This window comes from Hyperolius riggenbachi, chromosome 1 (assembly GCF_040937935.1).
Source record: "Hyperolius riggenbachi isolate aHypRig1 chromosome 1, aHypRig1.pri, whole genome shotgun sequence".
Classification (NCBI taxonomy): Eukaryota; Metazoa; Chordata; class Amphibia; order Anura; family Hyperoliidae; genus Hyperolius; species Hyperolius riggenbachi.
The window spans coordinates 388868480-388881116 of NC_090646.1; positions in this window are offsets into that span (position 1 = coordinate 388868480).

The window sequence follows — 12637 nt, forward strand, 5'->3', positions numbered from 1 at the left end:
AACAGATCGACCTAGATTTTCCACCCTGCCAGACCGATTGAAATCAATCAAAATCGATCGAAATCGGCCGCCAATCGGTCGATCGGTCAACCGATTTGCAATCAACCAATCGATCGATCGATTTTGATCGATTGATCGGTCAGAAAATGGGCTGAGTGTATGGGCACCTTAAAGGTGACCAAACACTTATAGATTTTCAGCAGATTCGACCATCTGATAGATTTTTGTCAGATGCCTGTCAGGAATCTATCTAATGTGTGCCACACAGTAGGAACAGATTTCCAATAGATGTCAGAATAAAATTTATTGGAAATCTAATGGAAATCGATCTAAATGCATTATTGCACCATTAGATCAAATGCAACTCTATGGGCCATCGATCTGCCAGCAGCAGACTGACCTAAATTTTCCATCCTGTCAGATAGATCAAATTGAAATTAGCCGCAAATCGAATGATTGGCCAATCAATCGGACATCGATTTCAAACAATTTGGTCAAATAGATCATTCGATTGATGGCTGAAATCGACCAGTGTATGGGCCCCTTTACACAGCTGCAGCACCATCACACTTACATTAATCACAAAGTGCTCAGAGCTGAGCGCTTATGCATTCACCCAGTGAACTGATAAGAATGAAGCACTCATCACAGGCCGCTGGTCAACCTCAATTAGTAATCCAGACATCATGAATAGGCACGGCAATTAGTGATGAGCACAAATTTTAAACAATTGTCATTTCATATTGTAATTCGCAATTACGATGCAAAATTGTAATACGAATTTGCAGAAAATTGTAATTAATTTCGTTTGTAACCCACAGTCAGGAGCAGATATAATAATTTTGCAGGACTTTAGCATTAATAGCAGAACCCCACACATGCTATCGTCACCAAAATTGCTATGTATGTTAAGGGGAATAGTAAAAAAAAAAAAAAAAACCTCCAAAAAGACCTTGTAGTTTTTGAGAAAATTGATTTAAAATGCAAAGGAAAAATACTTTTTTTTTACTGTGCAAAATGTTATTTTACTGAGTTTAAAAAACATTTTTCCTTTGCATTTTTAAAATGGACGTTCTCAAAAACTACAAGGACTTTCTGAAAATAATTATTTTGATGTGTTCCCACTATTCTGATTAACCTGCGTAGGAATTTTAGTGTTGATAGCATGTATGGGGGCTTTGCTATTAACCGCTAAAGTTGGGTTCAAAATTACGCAAAATTATTCGTGATTATGAATGGATTGCACAAAATCAATTGAATTTCCAAATTTCAATTACATGTGGCCCTAATTTAACATAATTGTAATTAACAGATTAAGATCATCACTAACGGCAATATTACAGTTCCTACCGGCAGCAGGTTACCACGAGTTATGCTGTTAGCGCAACCTACAGTACTCGATTATGGCAAGCATTGCATTAGTAACACCATTACCATAGCAATGCTTGCGTAACTCGCAGTGGCGTAGCTAAGGGGCCCGGTGCAAGTTTTACATGACCCCCTCCCCCCCCCCCTCCAAGCAATCTATACATAACAATTGATATGGTGTATCAAAACCTGCCAAGGACAACCACAGTGTAAGAGTTGCAAGACGGGGTGGGGAACAGTGTGTTAATAATTACTACTATTCAAAGCATCTATAGAAGTGATTATTACCAGCACAGGACTAATAGAAAGGTAATACTGTGATAGAGGGTGGACCCTTTGGGGGCCCCTCTGGCCCAAGGGCCCCGATGCGGTCGCTACCTCTGCAACCCCTATTGCTACGCCACTGGTAACTCGAGTACCGTGGGCTGCATTTATAGCAATATTACTGCAGCTTTGTGCATCAACCACAATGATGGGTAAAATATACAAATAAAGAAGAGCAAATGTTTTGCCCTCTAAACAAAGTTTTGTTGACACGGATGGTCGGAAAGGAGAACTGGCAATCAATTAATTGGCAGCTGAGTAAATGTATCAGTTGGCAATCAATTGTTCATTTATTCAGGATTAGGACTTGTCCCTGCAAATTTCCACTTACTAGTAAATGTAAGTTTGTACATAGGGTGACATGTTCACTAGTTGTGATGAGCTCTTCATGATGTTAGCAGTCAAATGGCTAAAGTGTAATTACTTTCCCATTTTCATAAAAAATGTACATAGCCAAATTCATTGCTACACAAATGTAATGATGTATTGTTATTGAAATTCCCCTCTATTTGATTGTAGCCAGATCTGAATTTCTAAAACTGTGTTTGAGGTTTCTTAAACCTCATGCAAATGACACACATTGCTCTGGTCTACCCATGAGCACCAGCATACAGAAATGAGGCACTACTCTGGTCTACCCATGCTCTGGTCTACCCATGAGCACCAGCACACATAAATGAGGCACTGCTCTGGTCTACCCATGAGCACCAGCACACATAAATGAGGCACTACTCTGGTCTAACCAAAGGTACAAGCATGCAGTTATGAGGCACTATAACTGCACTGCAGTGGCTGGATAGTGTAATGGTTAAGGGCTCTGCCTCTGACACAGGCGACCTGGGTTCGAATCTCGGCTCTGCTTGTTCAGTAAGCCAGTACCTATTCAGTAGGGGACCTTGGGCAAGTCTCCCTAACATTGCTACTGCCTATAGAGCGCGTCTTAGTGGCTGCAACTCTGGTGCTTTGAGTCCGCCAGGAGAAAAGCATGATATAAATGTTCTGTGTTTGTCTGTGTTTGTTTGTACTATGGTCTATCCATGAGCACCAGCACACAGAAATGAGGCACTGCTCTGGTCTATCCAAAGGCACAAGCACACAGAAATTAGGTACTACTATGGTCTATTCCTGAGCACCAGCACACAGAAATGAGGCACTACTATGATCTATCCATGAGCAACAGCTCAGAGAAATGAGGCACTACTCTGGTACCCAAGGGCACCAGCACACAGAACTGAAGCGCTACTATGGACTATCCAAAAGAACAAGCACACAGCAATGAGGCATTAATTTGGGCTGTTTCATTAGTGGGTTGAAAGCAAATATAGGTGGTGACTCATGTAGATATTGATCATTTACTACATCGAAAATGTGTATTCCCAGCCTGTATGGAGCTCACCTAGAAGAAGCTGTTTATATCCTCGCAAATGTGAAATTCAGCATTAAACACTTAAAAGAATGAATCCAGGTATCGCTCTCCAACATATTTTTTACTTCATAAAAGAGCATAGAGAGAGACACGCAAATTATTCTTTAGCTAGCTTTGAATTTAGAACTACTAAAACACAACACAGATTTTGTGTATCTGGAGCTGTAAAACTGGCAAAATGTTTTGGTTTTAGTTTCCTACCCTATACTTGGTTGTGATTTACTATTGTATACCTTACTGTAGAGCCTTCGGTCTTTTAACTGTGCGTTTTCTCCAATCACATTTTTCCTCATTAATTCTATGAATTCTCTTGAACAAAACAAGGCAAGTTATCTATACTGACTTGATGGAGTCTTTTATAACCAAGACAGAGAATTAGCAATCAGCAGAAAGAGGACTGCTACAGAATTATAAGCACTGCTCTTTAGTGGCGTCCCATCTGGTTATATACAAAAGATGTTCCTGAATTGTACAGATGCCAAGATGAGCTCGGAAAGCTTATATTCTCAGAAGCTGTGACCTGAGTTTCCCCACCAAATAAGGCTTGGACTTTTTCAGAATGTTCTTATGTATGAACCTTAAGTGAAGTTTCCATTATACCAAAGACTAGGAAAAATGCCAAGCGCAGAATATCTATTGTGAATTCCTCAGAGGTCAGAGCCAACAGGAAGGCTCAGATACCAAGAACTAGCAAAACATGACGCTTTGTAAATACCATGCACATCTTCACATATCTGTCAGCAACAGGAGGATCAGTTAACACTGAACCAGTTTAGTGACAATAGAACTCCCTCAGTCCAGTAGACAAAATAAAACTGCAGCTTTCTTCTCAATGTTTTATGAACTGATTCATTTAATTTTCTAAAAAAGAATCATACAGATAATACTGAATATTTAGACTAGGATCACCTGACTTGAAATTTAAATCTGTGGTGCAGACTCAAATGTTTTCCTAGATCTGTGTAGGCATGCAGCTGCAGGGCTTGTTTTCATCCGAGGAGAAGCTCCTTGATTAGCTGGTGCCACATAAATGACTTGTAAAGTACTTTGAAAGGCGTTTAGACTCCATCCACTTTTTACAACACTGACTGTCTGTGCTGCAAACTTCTCAGATAAATTCAGACTGTGCCAGCCGCTTTCCAACCTGAACCCTGGAAATGATGTAATGTAACCAACTGGCGAAGCCACACCCATGGAAAGTGACAGTGACTCTTTCCACTCTAATACTTCTGGGCATGAAATCAAAATCTCCAGGCAGGGTGTCTAGAGTTGGGAGCTCATCAGTAAAAGTTAGAAAATGAAAAGAAATATGTGACTGTTATTCCTTCAGATTTTATGCAATACGTTATTTTATTTAAATAAGCCAAAACTATGCAGTATGAGTAACAGCAGGTACATTTTAACTACTCTCTGAGAAATTCTGAAAACCAAAGCTCAGGCAAACGTACTAGACCGTCATATAGGCCCAGTTCACACTGGAATGGTATGGAAAGGTTCCTAACGGATGCGAACGGCTCGAGTTTTAACCTATGGATCCCTTCACATTGGTCTGTTAGTATGAATCTGTTGCACACAATCTGTTGAACGGGCCACAAATTTCCTGCTTTAGCAATTTTTCCGGACCACTGAGCCCTCCGGACCACTGAGCCCAGCGGAAAGGAAACGGATGCTGAAGCACTGCATTGGGGCAATGATAAAATTAAGTTTCTTCACACTAGTGAAGAAATGGACCATTTTATCCAGCGAAGTCCACTTTGGTGATGGGGGTCTGGGGGGATTGGTGGAAATGGAACGAAAGCAGCTGAGTGGCGAAGGAGTGAAAACGGATCTGATTGACAGATCCATTTGCCATTTAATTGCCAGTGTGAACGGGGCCTAAATGGATATTTTGGATGAATAAATGGTCTCTTCCTAAATTTCTAATAAATACCTGTCATAAATGTGTTTTAGTTAAGTCTTTTTTTTTTTCCACAAGAAGGTAAAAATTTAAATACATAAAACAATCAACAATATGTCTAAATAGACATCTAGTACATTGGCACAAAATCATATCACCCAAATTTGATGGAAATCAACCAAAGCTACACATGAGTTCTCACACCTAGAACTAACTTAATATCAAAGATATATATTAATACCTGGAACTCACAGGTGATTTAGACATTGAAAACCACAAAACAATGTGGGAACATGGGACTGATAAAGGTAAATGCCAATAGAAAAATGTGAATACTCTGACCCTGCTTCAAATTCAATAGAAAGCTTTATTCAATAATATAAATAACACTGTATTGACACATTTGTGTCCGTTAAAAACATAAAACACTCACTGCAAGATGTTAATGCACAGCCGGCTGGGCTCACACAAACAGCACATCTGTCATACCAGTCAAACCTGGGATCCCATCACACTCCCGCTATATGCACATGAAGCTGAAGGTTATTGAAGGCAATATGAGCTAAGCAGAGTCCCAATTGGGGAAAAAAAATCTATCCCATAAAGGCTAATTATCCGCCAAAGCATGGAAGTCCTAGATGGCAAGGCTGAAAGCAGTAAACAGTCTGCAGAGCTTGATGCACATGCACATGCAATTAAGGATCAAAGTTCTGCCTCACTGAGGCTCTCGCCACTCAGAAGAACAGTCCATGGCTGTCACCTATCCAAAGGGTTCCACAGTTCAACCTGATGTTGGTTGGTAACATCCCCTGCAACCCACAGCTCACATGTTCAGCAGTGCAGATAGAGTCCCCCACAGGGCCGGCCCTAGACTTTTTGCCGCCTGAGGCAAATTTTGATAACATTGCCACCTCCGCCCGCCCCCCCCCCCCCTCAGTGGGGGGCCTCCGAGCTGGAGGAGTAGCGGGCAGGACGGGGGTATTGGGCCTAGCGGCGGGGGGGGGGGGGGTCGGACCCCCCCTCCCTCGCCTGGGTACCCCGATCTGCGCTCCCCTCCAGCCTTAAATAGTTAAGAAGCAACCGCTACTCGTAAGAGGCACGGGCGGGGAGGACTCACCTCTTACTCGCTCCAGCGTGCGCTCCACTGACGTCACTTCCTGCAACGCTTCTTAACTATTTAAGGCTGGAGGGGAGCGCAGATCGGGGGACCCAGGCGAGGGAGGGGGGGGTCCGACCCCCCTCCCCGCCGCTTGGCCCAATAACCCCGTCCTGCCAGCTACCCCTCCAGCTCGGCGGCCGGCTCTCCGCACCCACGGACGGGCGGGTGGCGCCCCTAGAAATGTGCCGCCTGAGGCGAAAGTTTCACCCCGCCTCATGAGCGGGCCGACCCTGGTCCCTCAGGTAAAATATGAAAAACTGGAGAAGACATGTGCACACGTGTTTTTGCCAGCTGGCAATGGATCCAGCTTCCCTTTCCTTCTTGTGTATGGCCTCCCGCACGGTCAGCCGGTGCCACGCTCTGTCGTAGGCTTTAAGCAGGGTGTGTGGCTGGCCTGTGCATGGTAAGCAGTGAGAACGCCTTCACCACGTGTATCGGCTTCTTCCGGCCTTAATCATGTGATCAGTAGGCGGTGGTTTCGTGCTGCTGTTATATAGCGTAGCTGCCGATGCTACTCTGGTGTTGCATCTCTTCATTGCCATCTTGTGGATGTAGAGTTTAATGCAGTCCCGGCGTCCAGCCTTTTATGTACACATTCACGCGGACATTTGGCCGCATCAGATTGTTGCCATTTTGTGGATATCTTGCTAACTGCATTTCGGCGTTAAGCCTTTTATGTATGCTTAACCGTGGACATTTGGCCGCATCAGGTTGTCGCCATCTTGTGGATTTCATACTAACTGCACCATTGGGGAACACAGTTTCACTATATGCATATGTTCAATTCATCGGCCATATGGAATCAACACCACATTGTGGCTATTTCCTAATTGTGATATCAGAAGGATTCATCTGTTTTTACACACCTTGTGTGGTTCCTTTTTGAACCAGAAATATCTTCCAGATCTCACAGGTCTTTCAACAATTCTATCCTACATTAGGCATACATAGACTATTTCTTCAGCCCTCCGTCTATATCCTAAATGGAAATGTCCTAGCTATTTAACTGTTTTTACCATGTTTCCACCTGGCTTTTTTATATTTTTCAGCGATGGTGGGTGGAAGCTGCCCGCAGTGGGCTTCCTATAGGTTTTAGTGTTCAAATTGTTTGCATCCTTTTCAATCGTCAAGTCAAGGAAAGTAATTTTATTCTCGTCGATATCAAACGTCAACCTAATGTTCCTGTCATTTTGGTTGAGTTGGTCAAGAAAGGAAATAAGTGTCGGTTTGGGGCCCCTCCAGACCAGGAGCACGTCATCTATATAACGAATCCATAGGGCGGCGTGCGCCCTAAAACCTATAGGAAGCCCACTGCGGGCAACACTTTGTTGCATGCAGGCAGCTTCCACCCACCATCGCTGAAAAATATAAAAAAGCCAGGTGGAAACATGGTAAAAACAGTTAAATAGCTAGGACATTTCCATTTAGGATATAGACGGAGGGCTGAAGAAATAGTCTATGTATGCCTAATGTAGGATATAATTGTTGAAAGACCTGTGAGATCTGGAAGATATTTTCGGTTCAAAAAGGAACCACACAAGGTGTGTAAAAACAGATGAATCCTTCTGATACCACAATTAGGAGAATAGCCACAATGTGGTGTTGATTCCATATGGCCGATGAATTGAACATATGCATATAGTGAAAGTGTGTTCCCCAATGGTGCAGTTAGTATGAAATCCACAAGATGGCGACAACCTGATGCGGTCAAATGTCCGCGTTTAAGCATACATAAAAGGCTTAACGCCGAAATGCAGTTAGCAAGAGATCCACAAGATGGCAACAATCTGATGCGGCCAAATGTCCGCGTGAATGTGTACATAAAAGGCTGGACGCCGGGACTGCATTAAACTCTACATCCACAAGATGGCAATGAAGAGATGCGACACCAGAGTAGCATCGGCAGCTACGCTATATAACAGCAGCACGAAATTACCGCCTACTCATCACATGATTAAGGCCGGAAGCGGCCGATACGCGTGGTAAAGGCGTTCTCACTGCTTACCATGCGCAGGCCGGCCACACACCCTGCTTAAAGCTTACGACGGAGCCTGGCGCCGGCTGACCGTGCGGGAGGCCATACACAAGAACGAAAGTGAGGCTGGATCCATTGCCGGCTGGCAAAAACATGTGTGCACATGTCTTCTCCAGTTTTTCATATGTTACCTGAGGGACTCTATCTGCACTGCTGAACATGTGAGCTGTGGGTTGCAGGGGATGTTACCAACCAACATCAGATTGAACTGTGGAACCCTTTGGATAGGTGACGGCCATGGACTGTTCTTCTGAGTGGCGAGAGCCTCAGTGAGGCAGAACTTTGATCCTTAATTGCATGTGCATGTGCATCAAGCTCTGCAGACTGTTTACTGCTTTCAGCCTTGCCATCTAGGACTTCCATGCTTTGGCGGATAGTTAGCCTTTATGGGATAGATTTTTTCCCCAATTGGGACTCTGCTTAGCTCATATTGCCTTCAATAACCTTCAGCTTCATGTGCATATAGCGGGAGTGTTATGGGATCCCAGGTTTGACTGGTATGACAGATGTGCTGTTTGTGTGAGCCCAGCCGGCTGTGCATTAACATCTTGCAGTGAGTGTTTTATGTTTTTAAGGGACACAAATGTGTCAATACAGTGTTATTTATATTATTGAATAAAGCTTTCTATTGAATTTGAAGCAGGGTCAGAGTATTCACATTTTTCTAACTCAATATCAGACTTGGATGTAAGCTGAAGCTGTGATGAGAGTCACGTGATCAGATAAACAACCAATGACTGCAGTTATGAGGGAACTAGGGGGAAATGCACCTCAAAATGTAAAAGTTGGTTGGCTAATCACTTCAAAAATAACATAAATAGAAAGCACAGTAACTTCCTGACTACAACTCTAGAGAGTCCAATATTTGATCCCTATCTTCACGCAATTTGTGTGTTTTGTGCTTGTGTGGCCTTCCTCTCTAATGCCACCTCATTCCCTTTTGCATCTCTATCAGATTAAGTAAAAGCAAAAAAAAATACATGTTAAAACTTGAGTAAATATTTGAAGTATCTCATTGCAGCACACTCGTGGTTTGGAGTAGGACTGTTTGTTACAGAGAATTGTTTGCATCAGCCTTGTATTTGCAAAAGGTGATTGAGGTAACATTAAAGAAAAATTTCTTTTCTTAGGTTCAGCTTTGCCCAGGATTCTTTTCAGAGTATGCTGAATACAGCTGAAGAACAATTTATATTACCTGAACGTCTTTTAGGACAATGTGCTTTCTTTGCTAATGCTTTTTCCACAGTATCGGTTTCTGTTGCCTTAGAATGCAAGATCTTTTTATTGGTAATTTGTGACCTTTAGGTTATGTTCACAGTGGGACGTTGCATTGTGTTTCCTGTATTAACAGAAAAGCAACGCAATAGAACAAAAAAATTGTAATGCGCGTTACAGCCGTCTTGTGTTGCATACAGTGAAGCATACAGTCAATGATGACTATTCTTCACAATACCTGTTAATGCAGGCATTTAGTGACAACGCACTGCATGCAGTGCCTTACCAGTGCATTACCAAACCACATGCAATTGTACCGCAGCGTACCCTCCACACTGTGAGTAATGCTACAGATGGTGCTTTGCCATGCGGCACGCTGCGCTACAAAACGGCGGATATGCCACACCGCGAAGCACCACTGTGAAGGAGTGTTTTCTTTTGCCATATATACAGTATTTAGTTGCTATTGAGAATGAACCTAAACATTACTGATGTTCAGTATATTATACTTTAACCTCCTTGCTGGTTATCCCGAACACAGTTCGGGGTAACCTGCGCAGGAGGATTTCTCAGGCCCCGCTGGGCCGATTTGCATAAATTTTTTTTCCTACACGCAGCTAGCACATTGCTAGCTGCGTGTAGTATGCGCTCGCCGCCAATTCGCCGCTACCCGCCGCGCCCCCCCCCCCCCCCCCGCCCCAGACCCCTGCGCAGCCTGGCCAATCAGTGCCAGGCAGCGCTAAGGGGCGGATTGGGACTCCCTCTGACGTCACGACGTCGGTGACGTCATCCCGCCCGGTCGCCATGGCGACCGGGGAAGCCCTGCAGGAAATCCGGTTCTCAACGGGATTTCCTGCATACTCTGATTGCCGAAGGCGATCGGAGTGGGTGGGGGGATGCCGCCGCTCAGCGGCTATCATGTAGCGAGCCCTGGGCTCGCTACATGATTTAAAAAAAATTTTTTTTTAAAAAGTGCGGCGCTGCCTCCTTGCCGGATTTTTTAGAACGGCAAGGAGGTTAATGGTATGGAATGAAGATTGTAGTGTACTAGTTGCTCCATGCAGATGGATGCCTATGTGATGCCAATAATCTCCTAGCAATACACAGCTGCAGAACAGTTCAATGCCACAAGGCCAGAATGTATTTAAAGATGAATAACATTCCAAGCATTATATTTAATAAATGTGTTCTTCAGAGTGTGTTTTGTTTTACATGGAGGAAAAGTGATGAAGTATTTTATGCCTGTGTAATTGTTTAGTTAAATGCTTTGGCTTTGGTGCATTCAGAGCACTGACTGTATTCTCAGCATCTGTGAAATGCCAAAATGAGGACTTCAGATAGATATGAGGGCCGTACATTGTATACAGTGCTAAGTGGACTGTACTAGAGTGAAAATTATACCAATGAGCTAACAGTTGTGTCATCCAATGAGCTTTTTAAACCTGGAATAAGATGTTTTAAGAGACAGATGTGTTCTCAAAGATGCCACTGGAAAGAATAAAGGTAAGGAGCACAGCAGGGAGCAATGCACAGGTAAGTGGTTGCATCACTGGAGGGTCCATCTTTTATTGAATTACTGAGTACATGATCACAATAATGGTTTTACTGAGTGGAGAAAATACAAGTTCAGGATCAGTCATGTTTTATTAATTAACTTTTTTTCCTAAGTTTTCTCCTAGGTGGTATTTTCACATCTAACAGTAAAATGCATTTTAAGCTACTACGAAAACAAGAAAACACTCAGGATAATTTTTCACTTACTCTTTGGTACTTTTTAATTTGCAGCGTTATTTTAAACAGAAGATGAAGAATTATCTTTTAGGAGAGAAAGTGAATTGGATCGAGCCCATTGTCTGATAAAGGTGTTTGTTGTTTTTTTTTAAAGGTGTTTTGAAACATTTTTCCACAATGGATATTATTTATGGATGTAGAAACCTGATAAAAAACACATATGGGTGACATATTCAAATCCTTACCAAAACAATCATTCACAATACTCTACATACCTCACAGATCACAGTAGAATATTAATAATAAAAAAGTTGTGTCCTACTGTTTATGAAGTGAGTTCTGGGTTGTAAAATGTGCCCACCCCTCCATATCTCTATTAGCTGCTCCCACTGGCTAACTGTCCCATTCTCTACTCATGTGATATTAGTGACATTTTAATGAAAGTTGACCAATGACTGAAACAGCACAGTGAGAGAGGAAGGGTAGACACAATGTATGACTCAGGTCCCAGGGCCCATATGCAATTAACTTTTTCTTCTGAGTTATCTCCTAGGAGATACTTTTCATAGTCACTTTAAAATACCCTAACTCTAAAGCATTTTACAATTGAAAAAATACTTAAAAGTTGGTGAAAATGTACTATCAAAATTATCCTGAGTAATTTTTTGCTTGTTGGTGGTTTAAACAGGAGATATTTTTCAACTTCTTTTTAAAATAACTTCTCAGCACTTTGCATTAGAGAAGTACCAAAAAGTAGACGAAAAGGTACTATGAAAATTATTTCAAGCATTTTCTCACTTGCTGGTGGTTTAAAAGACATTTTAAGACAAGGTGTGAAAATATAACCTAGGAGAAAAGTAATGATAAAAAGTGAATTGCATATGGGCCAAACTGAATATATCACCTAGGAGAAAGGAGTTCACTTATAAGGTTTTCACCGGCTTTTTGAGACTCCTATGAAGAAAAATATTTCAATGGATGAACATTCTAAATAAAGATGTGTTTCGATATTCGACTATGTTTTAGAAAAGTTCCACTGATGGTTAGCTAGATGATACACCCTATCTAGTAGAGCACACTAATTAGCTGTGTAATACTGGTTCTTGTAACCCGACTACTGGGTGCATACTGTTCTCCTCCTAGCTAAAATAAACTAATGTTAAGTAAGGTCATTCCATTTCGGGACTAAAGGTGATCAATGAGATGCAATGTTGCCTCAATGTGTATGCTATAAAATATTGGAACTGCAAATGCAGTAGTTGAGTGGTCCAATTTTAAGCTGCATAGAAACTGCAGCAAAATTGGTGTCAGCTTGGAAAATTTTGCAGTTCAGTGATCAGCTCTATTTTGCACCTTCATAGATTAAGCATAAAAAGTTATGTTATGCTAGTGCCCTGTATACTGTTTCTTTTGTTTCTACATTCACTAACTTCTCTTATTTGACATTGCTCATGTATGTGTTCATTACTGGTTCTAGCTGGT